The 16850-nt window shown below is 36.3% G+C and overlaps 1 protein-coding gene across 9 annotated transcripts in view; it reads left to right on the top strand.

The window, feature by feature from the left end:
- The window catches only part of SOX6 (SRY-box transcription factor 6), a 371335-nt gene that overhangs the window by 42293 nt on the left and 312192 nt on the right, over positions 1-16850 (top strand). For all 9 annotated transcript variants that reach the window (XM_021525593.4, XM_085581448.1, XM_077784278.2 and 6 more), the window contains one exon: positions 13207-13277. The gene's annotated coding sequence lies outside the window, so the exon portion shown is untranslated. The remainder of the gene's footprint in view (positions 1-13206; positions 13278-16850) is intronic.

The raw sequence follows: 16850 nt of genomic DNA, 5'->3' as shown, positions 1-16850 counted from the left end.
CTTGTTTCTTCAGAATGTTGTTTTGTTGAGGGACTATCCTCTTAATGTTACTTGCAGCAATAGCTTCTTTAATTTCAATCCAGATTTATTCTGTAATTTTCGTACTACTTTTTTATAAATATTTGTTCGGTTCTCTGTGTGTACAATTATTCATTTTTTATCATTTTAACTGTCAATTATCCACCTTTTATCTGTTTTTTCTATTTCTTTAGCTTCCCAATTTATATGTGTGAATACTTTGATGGGTACAAATCCATGTTCTGGTATGACAATTGGATTTGAAATCCTGTGTTTTCTAGTATGCATATTTTTGTGGTCTCCATGCCATATGCAATGCAACGCTTATTGTTTCTTTGGAACTTGTAGTTGGCATTTGGGATATATTTCTATGCTGCAATTTTTAAAAATGTATATATGCTTGTTTTTTTTTTCATATGTTTTCACTAACTGGAGAGCAGTTGATCCATTTTGATACCATCCAGGTTAATAATTCATTCGTATGTTCAATAAAGAAAAGTCTTTGAGAGAAGCATTTATTTCCACCAGGGATAATATATGAAGTAAATTCCTTAGAGTATATGTTGCAATAGGTTTGCATAATTTTGTGTTCTTGCTTATGGGGTGCTTGTAGGTGAGAGACATTAAATGTAGACCTAGCCTCAGAATTCCTAAGAGAAACTGAAATGTTTAGATTTGAGAATCACTTCAATATTGAGTTCTCTGCTTTTTGTTTTTTTGTGCTATCGATGCTGTCTGGAGAAAGCTGAGAATAACATAATTACTGCATAGAAATTTTCAACTTTTGATACACATTTTTCTGGCAGAGATGACTAAAACAAGTGAATTAAAGGCAATGTGGAAAAGACTCTTATTAATGCTTTTGGAAGTAAGTTCCATGTTATCATCATGTTTTCTTTTTTGTAGAAAATCTTGGAAACTAAGAGTCAAAAAACAAGTCTAGTATCATTCATGATTTATCCATGTTCCCTAGTTCTCCCGTTGTTTTCAGGCTTTCCTACATTTAGAGCTGTGCTCATACTATTGCAATTTGTGCAGACACTGAAAAAAAATATTGTAGGAGAGTCTAATGTGAAATATTCTTGGTACCATTCTTCAGAGTATCATTCTGAAGTGCCTTTGGCTCTTTTTACTTCTAATAATTTGATTTCTGGTGGATCATTAGTTTGATACTGGAGCCAATAATCTTCAAAAAAAGTGATTTACAAACTAGAGGCGGCTCACTTTACCCCTAACAGCCTAGATAATGCTTTGAATAATCAACATAGGGAGGAAACACAGAGAGATGAGTTTGGTAAGAGGTATCTTTTACGTGGAGGTGAGGACATAGCCAGAGGGGAAGACATTCCTTCTTCCTACCCTGGTAGAACTTCCTAGGATAGAAGTCAGATTCTGGTGTGTTGAAATTTCCTTTTGAGGCCGTGCTTTGGCAAGATGCTGCCTTGTTGCTTATAAAATGACTAAAGTGTCTACCAAATGCAAGTGCCAAGTCAAAATATGTTCTGTATTTTGGTAATTGTGCAGAAAGAGCACCAGATGGTTCTGATGATGAAGCGCTTTGGGTGGGATCATCAAGTTTTAATGGATGGCAAACTCCAAAAGCTTAATTATCAACCTCTCTAGCAGCATCCTTTTTATTGGAGTGGACAAGTTATTTTCAGAGACAGAAAAGAAATAACTTTGCATATAGCTGAATAAAACCCACTTAGCTTCTGTGTAGGAGTATCTGAAGCTCAGAATACTTGGGCCTAATAGAGATGGTGCCAAGTTATGTTCCAAAGTGGAAAAACTATGTTATGAATAATACTGTTTTTGTATGAATAGTTTGATATTTTCCCAGCATGCCCAATTTTCATGGTGTGCTGCTAATGTATAACTCCCCTACAATATCAATACCCTACATTCTGGGTTCAGGTGTATAGCAGTGTTGTTTATTTTCCACATTTAGTCTGAAATGGCTCAAGAGTGGTCTGTTCTTTGAGAAAATTTTCCTATTGGAGGAATTTGGGCAGGCCACATTTAGAGCAAAGAAACTAAAAGATTAAATAGCAGATCACATAGCACACTTTTTAACTCCTGCAGTGTTGCTTGATTTCATAAAGTGAGCCCATTCAAGCTGGAAGTGTTGATTGATTTGTTTCTGTAGTGGTAAAATTTGGCTTTTAATTTTAATACCTTCCATTCAAGGCTGGTAGCAGCATAGCAGTAGCTTTTATGCTGTAATCACAGAGGGCTTTGTATGTATTTGAATGAAATGTTCTGCATGTGAATTATTTTTTTTTTAATTTTTGCATTTGTATATGTTTTCTAAATTTTAGTGATGGTACTATTTGCTTCCAGTTTTACACAGCTTTTTTGCCTGAAACTCTGGTTGTTATTGTCACTCAAATAATGGAAAGTTTCACCATTGGCTGCAGTGTGATTACAGGGTCAATTTGTTGAAATACATCTTGGATGAGGAATATTTGAACTAATGACACCGAGTACAGCCATCACTCACACCATGCAAGTACTTCTGTAGGATAGGATTGGATCTTTGAAATGCTGTAAAATTTCAATTCACCAGGATGTGAGAATCCTGCAACTTATCCTGCCACATAACAGCAAGTAAAACCAGAAGGGCCTAACTGGTTATGTTTTCAGAACATCTTATTTTGTCTGCAGGAATCAGGTTTTAAACATTGTTGGGACTTGCTACAGAGCACAGCTGCTTCTCCATGTAGGGAGAGATATCAAGAAGAGTATCATATATGATTGATGGGAGACTGTCTTGTTGGCATTGAGCCACCTTGCAAATTTTTTTATATAATTATCTGTTAATTTCTGTATGTGTACTTCAGCAACTTGTGATGAGTTCATCTCAGAATCAGTCAGCATGGTTGCATGGAGGATTCATCTGACTTTTGAGAGTAATATACTTTTTTGGAACTTAAGACTTCTAAAATATTTTAATAGTATTTTTACTGAGTTTTGCAACTCTACGTGGCTTAAACTGGGATTCTGTTATTTCTGATCTCACTAAGTAGAATCTTATGCTCTGATTTTCAAGGAGATGACTTGTTATTTCACCAACTGTAGGGCACCAGAATTAGAAATGTGTGTTCCTAGATCTTCAAATTATGGCTTGAAAGTTCCACAAACTTTATGTTGGCACTCTGTGCAGAGGAAAATGTCATCCAACTCTAGTATTTTCAAATATTTATCTTGTAAGGTACTTTAAAATTTCTTTAGGAAGTGTTATATAGGTGCAAAATATATTCTTGTGGTGATTTACAATAGTAAATTCTGACTTTGCAGTAAATTGCCAGGTAATTATAATTCAGTCAAGTTTTAGAAATTTCTAAGAGGTTCATTACCTCTTTGGTATGAAAAAATAAAGGGCAAAATCCCAGATCCATTAAAATATTTGTTGTTCTGTGACAAAACAAGTACAGGAGGGTTTTAGCCCTGTGTCCCCAAAATAGCCACACTTCCCTGTGAATTCAGAGGAATCCCCAGGGTTTCCTATATTTCTTTGAGGGATCATATTTATTCACACTGAATAGGGTCTGCTGATATTTTGAAAATCCCTGTCCCCTGAGAACTGTAGGCTTCTCAGTGTCTCTGTGACAATTTACACAGCAATGAGAACAATGGGATCTTGGACATAATCGTGACCTGCAGCATCACCCTGATGCCCTTAGTTGGAAGGAAAGAGGATTAAGTTATTTGGAATCATGGAGTAGTCAGCAATAAAATAACTGAAAGTGTAAATGTGACCATTGGAACTTTAACTAGCACTTTACAGTTTCTTTACTGAAGAAAGAGGAGAATAAGGAAGAGGAGAATAAAAATTAAAAGTTAGAGAGGACTTCTAGGAATATGATCTTGGTTCTTGAAAGTGGAATTCCAACATTTTCTCTTTTCTTGATGTCCCAGAAATTTTTCTTATAAGTTTACTTTTGCATAAGTAGTTAACTTTGCAGTGCATTCCTAAGGGTTCAAATGCCAGAAAAAGAGGGCAGGGTCACCTGGAAAAAGGGAAATTTGTAGCTCAAGGAAGCAAAATGTGTTGAGTTGAAGTAAAATATAGAATTATAAAATTTTACAATAATAGTAAAGAATAAAAAAGAAGACAACCTACATACTTTATGGCTGCCAGGGATTAGTTATAACTTGTGCTCTAAGGATGTTGCTCTAATGTTCAATCTGGTGTTTGTTAAAAAGAAAATGGATAAAACACCACCATCAAATTCTACAGCAGAACCTGCTTCAAATAGCAGAAAACAGAAACACATTTGAAGTACTTCCTATAGGAACTTTATTTTCAGAGAAATAGAAATTATTCACTGTATATTTATTTTTTCTTCCTTCCTTTCTTTTGTTTAGTTAAAGCAGTGATAAGATCTTGTAATGAGACATGTCAGGCTGACGAGTTAATTTGATGAAACTTTTAGGTTTGCCAACTTCTTGAGTGCGAATTCTTTTTTTTTTTTTTAGGTAAGATCAGTATTCCACTTACATTTTTGAAATATCGCATGCAAAACACCTAGTAACCACCCCTCTAGCCATCAGCTTTTCATTGCTGCCTGTCAGTATCTTGCTGAGGGCAGGTGCAGATAGCCTGGGGCTCAGAGATGTCAAGCAATGCTGGTAAATGCCTGGAGATATGGTTTATATGAGTATCTAAAGAGGTTATGACTATCTAAATAATTTTCAGCACATGAGAAATTCAACCCTTCCCCCCAAGCTTGTCTTTAAATTTGTGGCTTGGGACATTCTAAAGTCCTAAAGCACAGGGTAACTCTGAGTTTACTAATATCCCTATAAACAGTACAAAAAGCCAGACAATGAACAAAAAACTCATCTTTTTGTACTGATAGAAAATAGAGCTTTAGCATTTTAACCTCTTTGACTTTAATACCCAGAACTGTGCTTAAAATAATTAGAGTAAGAGGTCATCATATAATTTTTTTGATGGGCAGTGTTACCTGCAAGAATTTCTATCTGTGGTGAACATAGTTCTGGTTTGAAAATGTCTTGCAGAGGTGAGTTTTGCATAAAAAGTAGGAAATCCAACTCTTTAGATGATAGGCAACAAGTATTTGTCAAAATCTCAATTCAGATTTTGACAGAGATGTCATAAGTAAAAAATCAAGGAAACTAGGACTACAACTGGTAAACTCTCCAAAAGGTAAAATATTACCAAACTGATAGTTTTACCATTGAAGGCAAATTTCTGTTTCTAGGTGTGCTCTTTCTTTAACACATTTTTTTTCTTGCCTTTTAAACTAATGAAGTAGTCATCCTATAGGAGACACTGAAAGGAGGCCAAAATGTTTTACTTTGAGGGCTTGATGAAATAATGTGATTTTTTTTTTTTTTTTTTTTTGGTGTGATCTATTTGTCCAGCAGGTGAGAGCTAATTATCTTCAGGACTGATAACTGTAGATAATCACAAATAGAAGGGTCCTTTGGGCAGAATACAAAGCAATATCCTTGCTGGGGCTCTCTGTGTCCACATGCTTGGGAAGAGTTTTCCCACAGAGGGTGCACCTGTAAGGTGGGATCCTAACTGAATGGATCCTGGAAGAAAGAAATTTTATTTACTTATTTTTCTAAAGTGAAATGAAAATTATAGCCCCTGGATTTCCTTTTCTCTGAGTACAGTGTCAGGATAAATTAATTTCAAAAATGGGAGCTGAGAGGGGAAGTTAGTGTACGACAAACTGAAAAAAAAAAAAGGATTTTAGCTATAATTATTATATTTCAGGGAAAGAAAACTCTGAGATATGTAGTAAGGAGGTTTTGTCCCTCAGGGAATCCAGGGAAGTAGACCTGAAGGCAGACGTTCTTAAGGCCTTCTAATTGATTTTTATGTCCTACTTAACTAGCTTTGAAAACTCTTAGCTTCAGTTACATGGGACTCTCCAACAGAGAACCCCAATATTTTTTCTGGATTAATTTCAACGGGAACAAATGGCAAAATTATATTGTAATATTACAAAATAGATATGTCAGAAAAATAGTTTGTGTGCAGCTGACTTATCTCCTTTTCCCTTTTTCTATTCTGTTTTTCTCCTTTTTAAAAAAGGAGAAATTGAAACCAGCAATTTCTTTGTTGTTGTTGTTGTTGTTTGTTTACACCACAGTCAGGGCAGATTGAATTTCCAGTTGTCAGGGAACCATCAAATCCGTGTGCTACATGGGATAATTATGCTGGGATTTTGAATATGGTGATGTCTTCCCACATACTAGTATTATTGCTTATATCTCTAAAATATCAGCTCAACATTCCAGCTATCTTCCTGTTTTTAACTCTTGTAAAATGGTAAAACTGGGCTTTCAGAATTACCACTCCTTCTGTCCCCCCATATATATATATATATATAAAATATCTCTATCTATCTATCTATCTATCTATCTATCTATCTATCTATCTATCTATCTATCAATCTAATCATCTATCTATCTATCTATATATATATAATATATCTTTGCTCAAGGGCTTGAGTTTCCTGTTACTATTCCAAGCCTTGTCTATGCATATGTGGTGCTACACTATAAAAAAAAAAAAAATTGTACCAGGGAGTTTGCATCTGGTAAATGTAGCACAAGTTCAGCTGAGTAGGTGGTTAAGTCAAAGTGCAGTGAAAGAACCTGATAAAGATACATCCTAAACTTTTTGTGTGGCCTGAGTGAGACAGCATCAGGCACTGAGGGATGTTAAGTGACTCAAAGCCTCCTATGTTATCTAAGTGTCAACTCTGCATGCTCTCAACTCTACATAATTCTTGATGCTTTGTCAGGCAAGGAAAATAGAATCACAAAATTTGTTTTTATTTTTCTTTCCAGAAAGACCTTTTCTTTTTGCTCAGAAGAGGTCATCAGTTATATATAAAATATAAAAATATGTATAGGTAATAGATACAAAAAAATGAAGGATAAATAGGTTTCTGTAAATACAGACAGTTGGTTTGCATCAAAAATCAATTAAATTCCTTTCTGTTGTGCAACCGAATTTCAGTTTAGTCCAATCCAGAGCTCATGAAGCTAATTAAAGAGAAGTAACTGCATGGTGAGTTACAGTTTGAATAATATTTTATACTCTTTAAGCTGTTGTTTTCAGTTATATGACTGAGCTGAAAGAGCATACCCTCTTTTTAACATAGTAAGCCAATTCTTCAGCAAAATTATTTTAAACATTGGACTGCATATGAAATAGAAGGGAACCTGACACATTATGTATTCAAAAGATAGAGAGCCAAAATCTACTGAAGGTATTGTTAATTTCAGTACAATTTGGCAAGAAAAATTACATCCAAGTGGTAAGCTAACAGCTCCTGGTACGTGTATTGTTGCATAAAAATAGTATTATATAATGAACAAAAATGTTATTATTTTGTGTTAAAGTTGCATCCAGAGAACCCTTGTGAGACTGGATTACAGTTGTGCCAGGAGACCCTGCTGTGGTTGCAAATCCCTGTACACCCCTAAGGAAGAGATTAAAAACCTGTCATTCCACATGGTGAGGGGATAGTTGAGGCCCAAGGGGAGAGAGAGAGATGAGGAAAAAAAAGGCCAAATATTCTAATGCAGGTCAATGCCACCCTTTCAGTCTTTGCCTCATTTCTGCAGGGATGTGACAAAAGTCTTTGCAGAGTGACCCTGGGTGTCCCTTCCAAGCCACGTCCTCTGCAGCCCACGGCTTCTCCAGGCCCAGGGAGTAACTCTGGATGTGCAGTTTGGATTAGCTGTAGACCTCTCTCTGTACTTGTAGCATCTTCCAACAGCACCATCCTTCTAACACAAAGGGTTTTCTTATGTTTTTAATCCTGCTCATACTTCTTGGGGCTTGTAATGCTGTAACTTTTCAGTCAGGGCTTAATTGACCTGCTAGTGCCTTCAGCACATGGATGTGCCCATGGAAATGCTACAGAAACTGCAAGCTGCTGTGAAAGCCTCCTCTGTTCCCTTTCACGCAGCCCCATTGATCAGGAACAGCCCAGCCTGTGGCTCTGAAAACGCTGCGCAGCTCGCCGGGAGTTCAGAGGTGTTTTTTGTGTCCCAGCACACCGTGTGAGTGGCACTGGGCTGGTGCAGGAACTCCAGGGAAATTTGAGTCCCTTGATGTGGGAGCAGGCAGCCAGCAGCCTTTACCACCTTTCCCCAGGCAACAGAGGAGGCTTTTGCTGTCTGCAGCCGATGAGTTATAACTGGAGTTCCTCCTCTCCCTTTGGCCTTCCAAGCAGCGTGGTGTATGTCTTGTGGTTCTTATCTGCTCAAAAGTATGCACGCAGAGCTTATCAGATCTGGAATGCTAGCACCCTGCCTTTTATATGAAGCAATAAATGCATATTTAGGTATTTCTTTCATCTGCATGGCGAATTAGATGTTTTTGGTGTTTTCAAGTGTAATTTTAGTGGTAGATGAAATAATATATTTAAATTAGTTGTCGGAGATATGCAATACTTTTTCTCACGAAAATCCTTTTTAGGCTTCAGCTGATGCTACATTATGAAGTGATACTGCATATATTTTGTATTCTATTCTCATGTCCTGTAATGACTGGATGCTTTACAGACCTGCAAGCAGATGGCAGAGAAGCCTTCCTGAATTGCCTGTCGAAGACATTTACACAATAACACAATTATTAGTTAAACAAGAGATGATAAGGAGCTTTTATAGCCAGTTATATAATGTAACACTGCCAGGTAATGTGTCACTACCAAGTGACACCCTTTTGGGAAAGACAGGGAACCACTGTCTGTGGAGTTTGGCAAAAGTGGAGATGTTTATGGGGCTCCTTTTTTCAAGAGGTAGTTTATAGAGACACCATCGCTGTATGTGTTTGTTGACATGTTTTTTGTAGGCAGATGTGAGGTTGCTCTAAACTGGAAGTCGTGTAGTTTACGTAAGTGCTAACCAGAGCTAAACTGGATTAGAGTGGGTTTGTGGCCAGTCATCTCCAAGTGTGGGCAGAGTGAGCTCACATCTCCCTGCAAAGCTGTGGAGATGCAGCCTATTTTAGGTACTTCTTTTGAGCCTCGCTTCTGTAATAATGACATCACAGCTTCTGGGGGGTAGAACTGTAAAGCACCACTGCCACAGAGGGAAGAAATACCAGCTCCTTTTTGTGTATTAGGAACTAGGAAGCACAAAGCAACTTCTGCTGAAGGTTGAGCAAAAAATCTGTAATAAAAGCAGCAACAGAGTACAGAGCTTTGGAGAGCAATTTTTACACTGTATGCACTGTGATGTGGCTCTTACCTCCCTGTGATGCAATGTGTGTTTTAAAATGACCATGTGTGGAACAGGTGGTGTGCTCTGATTCCTTTGCTGGATCACTTGACTGCAATCTCTGTTGGGGGGTACAAAAATCCAAATGGAGATCACTGCAGAGGGACTATTTTGAAATGAAATGTGATAGGGAAACAATGTTTCTTTGGTTGGGTTTTTTGCTTGCTTATTATTTATTTATTTATTTATTTTTTTTTTTGGCTATGCAAAGAATGAAGAAGAGTAAAGGTAAAGATTTCAAGAAAGAAGCCAGCAAAAGCAATAAATACAATCCTTGAGTGTCTGAACAGGAGTGAAACAAAGGGAAGCTAGCAGGAATATGCTGGTAGTGGTTAATTACTGTGTTTGCTTTCCTGTTTCAAAATGATCATGTATGGAGAATATTCTATGTGTAAGTAAAATATTTGTCATTGGACCATCTTGAAAAAGTGTCCTTTACCTGAATGAAAATTTTTTAGAAATCCATTTCAAAGGTTTCCATTGCAATCACCCTAATACCTCCTTCATTTTTGTGATTGTGTCTAGACACACATCATTAATGATACTTTAATTGTGAAATATTGCACATTTAAGGGTGTGAAATTGCTATGTGATTCAGGCCCTAAATATGTAGTTTATTTTCTGCATTATTCCTTTTTCTCATTTCACATTATGCTTTAATTCTGAAAATAGTCTTTTAACAGTTTTTAAATGATGCATATTTTAGTCCCAGCAGCCCACAATGATAGGCCACATTCTTAAATGATATAACATGATGCCATGCTTTTTACTAAATGACTACTTCCATTTTTTGCTTCCAGGCTTCCTTCGTGCTCACTGGTGACTGTACACAGAAAATACAGGCTACCTGTAGAGGCTCTATCTCAGAAGAATCAGAATATTTTAATTGAGGAGTTTTTAAAATTGGAATTTTTTTTTCTGATTTCCAAAACTGATGAATTTTTTTTCTGGAGACTGAGACCTGTGGGAATTATTAAGAGCTGTCTCAGTGAAGAGATAGCTATTTTATAACTGATATTTGGCTTTTTATGGAATTTTCTTTTGTTCATAACTCATAGGGTAAACAGGGTCCTACTGTCATATAATCCATTTATATCCATTGTTGGTGTCAACATGTGCTTGCAAGACAAGCCAAGGCCTAGCTGTTTGAAAATTGAGTTATTTTGAAGGATTCTGTTAAATTATTGGATGACTGTGCATTATTTAGGTCAATGAGAAGGGGTTACCTTTACTAACTTTTTAGCAAAGGTGCCTGAAATCAGAGTATAAGTTCCTCTTATAGCTATTTTCCCCACCTTTCATGGTGGCACTGGGAGAGTAAGTCTTTAATAAGGATGGTTGCAATCTTCTAAACATGCAGAAACTGCAGGTATTTAGAATGTTTTGAAAGCATTTCAAGTGCAAAATATCTGAGTGAAATTTCTGGTGGTATTTGTACCAATTAAAACTACAGAATGCTTTTAAGACAATTTTGTCCTTGTATATGTTTATGCAACAGATCTTCACCTGTGTGGTCATGTGGAGTTCAACTTGAGACTTCTTAAGTGAAAATGTAAATGGTTTGAGCTAATAGAATAATTTTTTTATTAATGTTATGAGGTTAGTATTTGATGGACAGAAAGTTTTCTTTATTTTCTTTTCTTCTTTTCTTCGTGGTTAAGAAAATAGGGTTTATTTTCAGTTTAAGAAAAAGTACTTGGACATCTAAAAATAATAAAAGTGATGATGGTTATAGAATATAGGAATACAGGTGTAAGAGAAGAAAAAGTAGTTAGCAACCACTCAGTCTAATTTGGTCATATGTGTCTGTGTGTTAGCTATATTTTCTTTCTTTTGGGCAGGGAACTGTGTGAGGTGAAATTAATCTAGGGAGTAAGAAAAAGGTATTTTCTTCCATGCAAACTCTAGATACCTCATACCTGAAATGTCACTGTGTTTCTGGTAGACTAGCCTGTTTTCAGCATTTTCCTGGTACTCTGCTTGTGTTTGTAGAGCATGAGTATTACTGAACCCTTCCTGGACTGCACTACTTTATTAAGTTTCCTAAGGGAAAGTGTTTGAAGGAAAAGTTGGTTTTGTACAGCCTGCTAAATGCAACAGACACCTGAGCTCTGATGAGTCCATTTTGAACAGACCAGGTTCTTCAGGGTTGGGCTTTCCCCTCATCCTGCCCAGCTCCATGATGGATAAGCCTGCAGATGATTCCCAGTTCTGAGGTGTTATCTGAGCAACAAGGCTTCACTGGCTCAGGGTCACTGGGTACACTCAGCCCTGTTCTGCCTTCTCCCTCCTTTGCACATACCTATTGTTCTGCAGGGTTTTTTACTAAACTGAACTTTTTCCCTGGTGGATTACCAGAATGCTAAAGCTGAGTTTAAAACTTTGTATGTTTAACCTTTCCCCCTAATTGCATGCCCAGAATAAAGGTTTGGTGCTTTGTTCCTAAATTCTCAACATGAGGTGGTGTGCATTAAAGTGTATTTATATTTTCAGATTAATTAACTCTGACCTTATGAACCACTGTCCTTGTTTAATTGGTGGCTCCAAAGCACACTAATGGCATAAATCAGCTGATAATGAGATTCAGACTTGCTTTTAAAATATATAATAACAACACTGCATTGATAGAGCAAATGAGATTTGTTGACTCTCTGTTGGTATTACAGGAGAGAAGACACAATTAAATGTGTACTTTCAGGATGGGGGAGGGCCTGGCTGGAATGAATAATATGCACTTCAGGGTGGGTGTATGAAATAAGGAGGATATTCTGCATCAAGATAAGTTTGGTATTCTCTCCTTGTCTCTAGGCACTCTGCAGTACTGGCTGGTGCACTTTAGGATACAGAAATGTTGTGGGAAGGTGTTTCTTAAAGATTACTGGGGGCTAAGAAAAATGACAATTTCATCTTTAAATATAGTTACATGTTTTTAAACTGAGCTTGCACCCACTGTTTTATGAACTGCAAATTAATCAGATAGCTCCCAGAGAACAAAAAGGTTTTGACCTAAACTAGTTGCCCAGGCTCCATTACTATTTTCAGTTTAATGTTACCCATATCCATCCTCACATTTTGGAAAGAAAACAAGGGCTGTGCAACAAAGTTTCTTTGTTTTGCTAAGAACTAAAAATGTGCTGTATGTAGACCAAACAATAAAAATAAACTACTGAACTACCTCCTAATGCATGGGGGTTCTGGAGAGAGGAAACCATGGATATTTAGAGGCATAAAGTGAGTCATTGTGCTAGTTAAAGAATTTTATAAGGCGAGCTCTGTGGGTTTGAGTTGCATCTGTTACCTTTCCAACTAGAACTGAGGGGTTTGCAGGAAAAAGAATGTTGGATTTAATCATGCCTTATAGTGACTGCATTGTACTTAGGCTAAGCTTCTAACTGGAATCTAGACTATAAGAGAACAACATCATTAGTCTTTCTTCTTTGTATAAGTTTTGCCTTAGATGGGCTCCAATTAAATGACCTAAACAATAACTTTACACTAGGTAAGCTGCAAAATGCTGTTAACAATCTACTTAAATAAAGAAAAAGTAATAAATATTCTGTAGCACTTGAGAACATAAAAAAAGAAAAATCTCCAAGCCAGAAACCCCCTCACAGCTATTTTCCTTATTAAAAGATAACCATGCTTGCATTTATGACAGTTCTTAGAAGCCATAATGGACTGGGTTGCTATGGTGTGAGATGCAGAACAATGAAATGATTGTTTCTTTTGGTATTGGCTTCCTGGAAACAAATTCTGTGTAAATTACTTGGCTGAAAGTGTGACAACAGTCTTGTGTTCTGTTTCATTCAGTTCATGGTTAAAAATTGTAACTATTTTATAACAATAAAAAAAGTAACATCAGTGCTGGGCTTTCATTTGTTTCAACTCTTTTTCCTTTTCTATTTTCAGGTCAGTTTCATGAATTCAAAAGCAACTTACCAGTGATTTCTGGGAGCTGGGGCTGATTTTCTTGTGTATTTGTAAGTATTTATTCTTTTCCTTGTTATGTGCATCTTTCTAATATTCTTTTGACATGGAATGGAAGCAATTTTGAAATGTCACTGTTGTATCGCAGTTTTAGCGTGCCCATTTAGCAAGTATTTGACCTCACTACTTTTAAACTTTTGGTAGGTTTTTTTTGCTACCAACTTATGCTTCTGCTATTCAGAGGAGCTACAAATACTGAATTAACAGTAAATATTATTATTTCAAGTTTTATTTTTTTTTGTAATAATAACAATGTTGAGAGAACAGCTTACACTAACACATCAATGCTGGCACTTGCTAACAACATCACTGCAACATATTTTTGCAATGAAAATAATTTCTAGAAAAAGACTGGGGCTGTAACTCAAGACAGACAGGACTTTTAGGGGAAATGCTGTGTGGTGTTATTGAGGAAACACTAACATGACCAGCATCTGCTGAACTAGGAATACATTTTTATATCCCATGGAGAAATCTGGCCTTTATGGTTTCAGCAAAACCATGGTCATTGAGGTCACAGCTCAGAACATGTTTCAGAATATGCCCAAGTTCAAATACATCAAATGGGACTACACCTAAACAGAAATGCTTTGAGAAAGGGAAAGCCAGAGAAGAGGATTGGGAGGAAGATAGTTATTAATGAAAGAAATACAAAGCTTTCAGGATTGCTGTTTTGGATGGTATTCAGCTTTAGTCAAGTATAATAAGGAAAATCTAATGGGCCTTATACTTGACATGATATAAATTATTGCAATACCTCACTTATGATGTAGTATAAATAAAACCAATCTATGCAGCTTGTTCTCTTAAGTCACAAATATAGTTTATGAATAAATATTTATTCAATCATTTGTGGAAAAAGATGTTCACAAAACTGCATTCATCAGGGAAAAAATATGGCTGGCTCTCGTCTCAATATGGAAATGTGTTCAATTTGTACTAACCCTTCCTCTTTACAAATGTTCATTTTCACATATGGTTTTGCTATTCTATTTGCACTTTCCTTCATTTACAGGTCAGCATTTTTTTAAATGAACATTCTCAGATATAAAGAAAATATTATCAAAGAAGATAAAGAGTTTAAAACCAAGTATTACCACTGAAAAATAGTTTTGAGAAAGCAATATAAAGTGATTACTGAATTGAGAGTGAGGAATTTATGTTTTTTCTGGCTTTGTTACCGCTTATTTTTTTAAGCAATCAGTTTATTTTCTTAATTTTTCTTTTTTATAAATGGAAATAGTAATATATTAATCTATACAAAGAGTAGCTTCTTATACTTCAATATAGAGCATACATTCCAAGGAAAAGGAATATTTCCAAGGAATAAATTCAGTAGTAGTTTCATAGTGAAATTGTTGTGTACCAAGCTAATTGGGTGAGAAGTTGTAAGTATTATTCAGTTAATGTAGTATTACAAACATAATAAGGGCTTTAGTAACTATATTTTGGGCTGCTGGTTTGAGTCCTGCTCTTCTTGGCTGACATCAACAAAGAGCTGCAGTAAACAAAAGTGACATAAAAACGTACTTTATAAAAAAACCATCCTTGTGTTTAGGTCAATCCAGTAAGTATCTAAATTCCAGCAGAGGTTTGGCCTGTTCTCATCCCACCACTGCCTGCAGCTGTTGCAGGGAAGGTTTTTAGCACACACGTTGTGGCCATGAGAGCTGGGACGTGGTTCAGCAGCCTGAGCAACAAAGCTGAGCTGATGGCAGCATGAAAGGATGAGCCACAGCCTGGCCTGTCACTGGTGTCCCCTGCAAGCCAGACCTCAGTCACAGTGACATGAATATCTGGAGAAGCCAACACTGTGCTGACTGTTCTTCTCTGCTTAAATGACTCATTTTAGTGTTTAGCACCATATATCCAGAAACATATGCTAACCTTAAGTTCACATAAACTGAAAATAAAATGAAATGTAGGAGGTACAACTGATGGATTCAGCTCTGTGTTTCCTCACATACTGAGAAAAGCATTGAGGTTCAGCTTCTACAGTAATACAGGCTTAGATCTTCTTAAATCATCTGTTGTACCTCTCCAAATTTACAAATAATCTGTACATGAGTTAGGCAGATACAGATTATTATTATGCAGTAACAGGGCTACGTACAATGCCATAAATGAGGCTGATGGACAAACAGGACAGGTTGTGACCTGAGGTACCTTTCCATTTAAAGACTTGATTTCTGCAAACACTTATGCATGTGAGCTGACCCTGGAAGCTGATGGACTCAGGATCAGGGCCTGAGGCTGAACAAATAGCCCCTAAACAAAGGAGAAGGTGGGAGCCTCAGGGGTTGGCGTGGAAGACAAGAGGTTTGCTTGTATAAGGGTTTTGAGAATAAATTCTAAGCAGTATTTAAAAAATGCTAATGAGAAGTGTGTACCTTTTTCATGTTCTGCTCTAATATTTGGGCATGTTTTCATGGCGTGTTTGTTTGATCTGTACTCCAAAGGGAAGGAGTGCAGATCAGTGCTGGGAAGATTGATCTTTGAAACTCTGCATATTTTTATATGGGAATACAGCAAGATCAGCTAAATGCTGCTATAGGTCTATACCAAAGCTATTTCAACCAGGGGCTATAATACTTTTTCCTCAAATTTTTGAAAGTTTTGTCATAGATGCATTCTGCTGTAACATGTAATTACTTGGATCATCCAGTTCAGGCAACTTTGGGATTTTTTGGTCATATTTGGCTAGTTTTGTTCAGGGGAAAACAGGATTGATGATTCATACAAAAGTAAATTTCATGGAAAATGTGACATTTGTGCTTTTGTTTTATGCCCACAGAGTAATTGTCCTAACTAAAGGTTACCTTTTTTCCAAGAATGTGGTTTTAACGTGGTTTAATTTATTTAATTGTTCTTCTCAAGTAGGTTTGTCCAGTAGCAAACTGCAATAGTTATTTAAAGATATAAATGGCAAAATAAATGTCATTTAATAACACAGCATTTAAACCCAATTTTGCTTGTACATCAGCAATTAGATGCATCTTGTTACTAGCAGTTCAGTTTCTGTATAAACATTTTATTGTGGCTACAATGTGAAAACACTGACAGAGTGAGAAAAATAAAACCTGAAATGAGGGGTGTTAAAGCCCATGAAGCTTCTGTGTCTTGAGCTCTGTAGTGAAAAACCTGTGTAGAAAGCATGGGAAAAAAATATACAATTGTATTTCAGAATAAAATAAAGTTTATTTGAAGATGAACAAAAGGATTTTTATTTTAAGAAGTTTTCAGAACAGAACCAGAAACACTTAGGGAGCACACACATGCACACACATTATGGCACAATAAAACTGACATTGTGGGTAGGTAAATTTTATCTTTACAAACACTCTAATCAGCATATTAACAGAAGCATGCTTTGTTTCAAACTCAATATTTGATATTTTTCCCCAGTCTTATTTTTAAGGCAACATTTATACCTTTTTTTTGGTTTAGCTTGGACTACTGTTTCTGTTGGTTTAATTCGGACTATTGTTTCTATTTACACCATGGAGCATCTGACCAAACAGATTTGTGCTTTGTATTTCTACCAGCTTATTTAAAAGGAGAAAATT

Source organism: Lonchura striata, chromosome 5 (genome assembly GCF_050655825.1).
Source record: "Lonchura striata isolate lonStrDom1 chromosome 5, ASM5065582v1, whole genome shotgun sequence".
NCBI classification, from domain to species: domain Eukaryota; kingdom Metazoa; phylum Chordata; class Aves; order Passeriformes; family Estrildidae; genus Lonchura; species Lonchura striata.
This window is presented reverse-complemented; position numbering and strand designations above follow the sequence as displayed.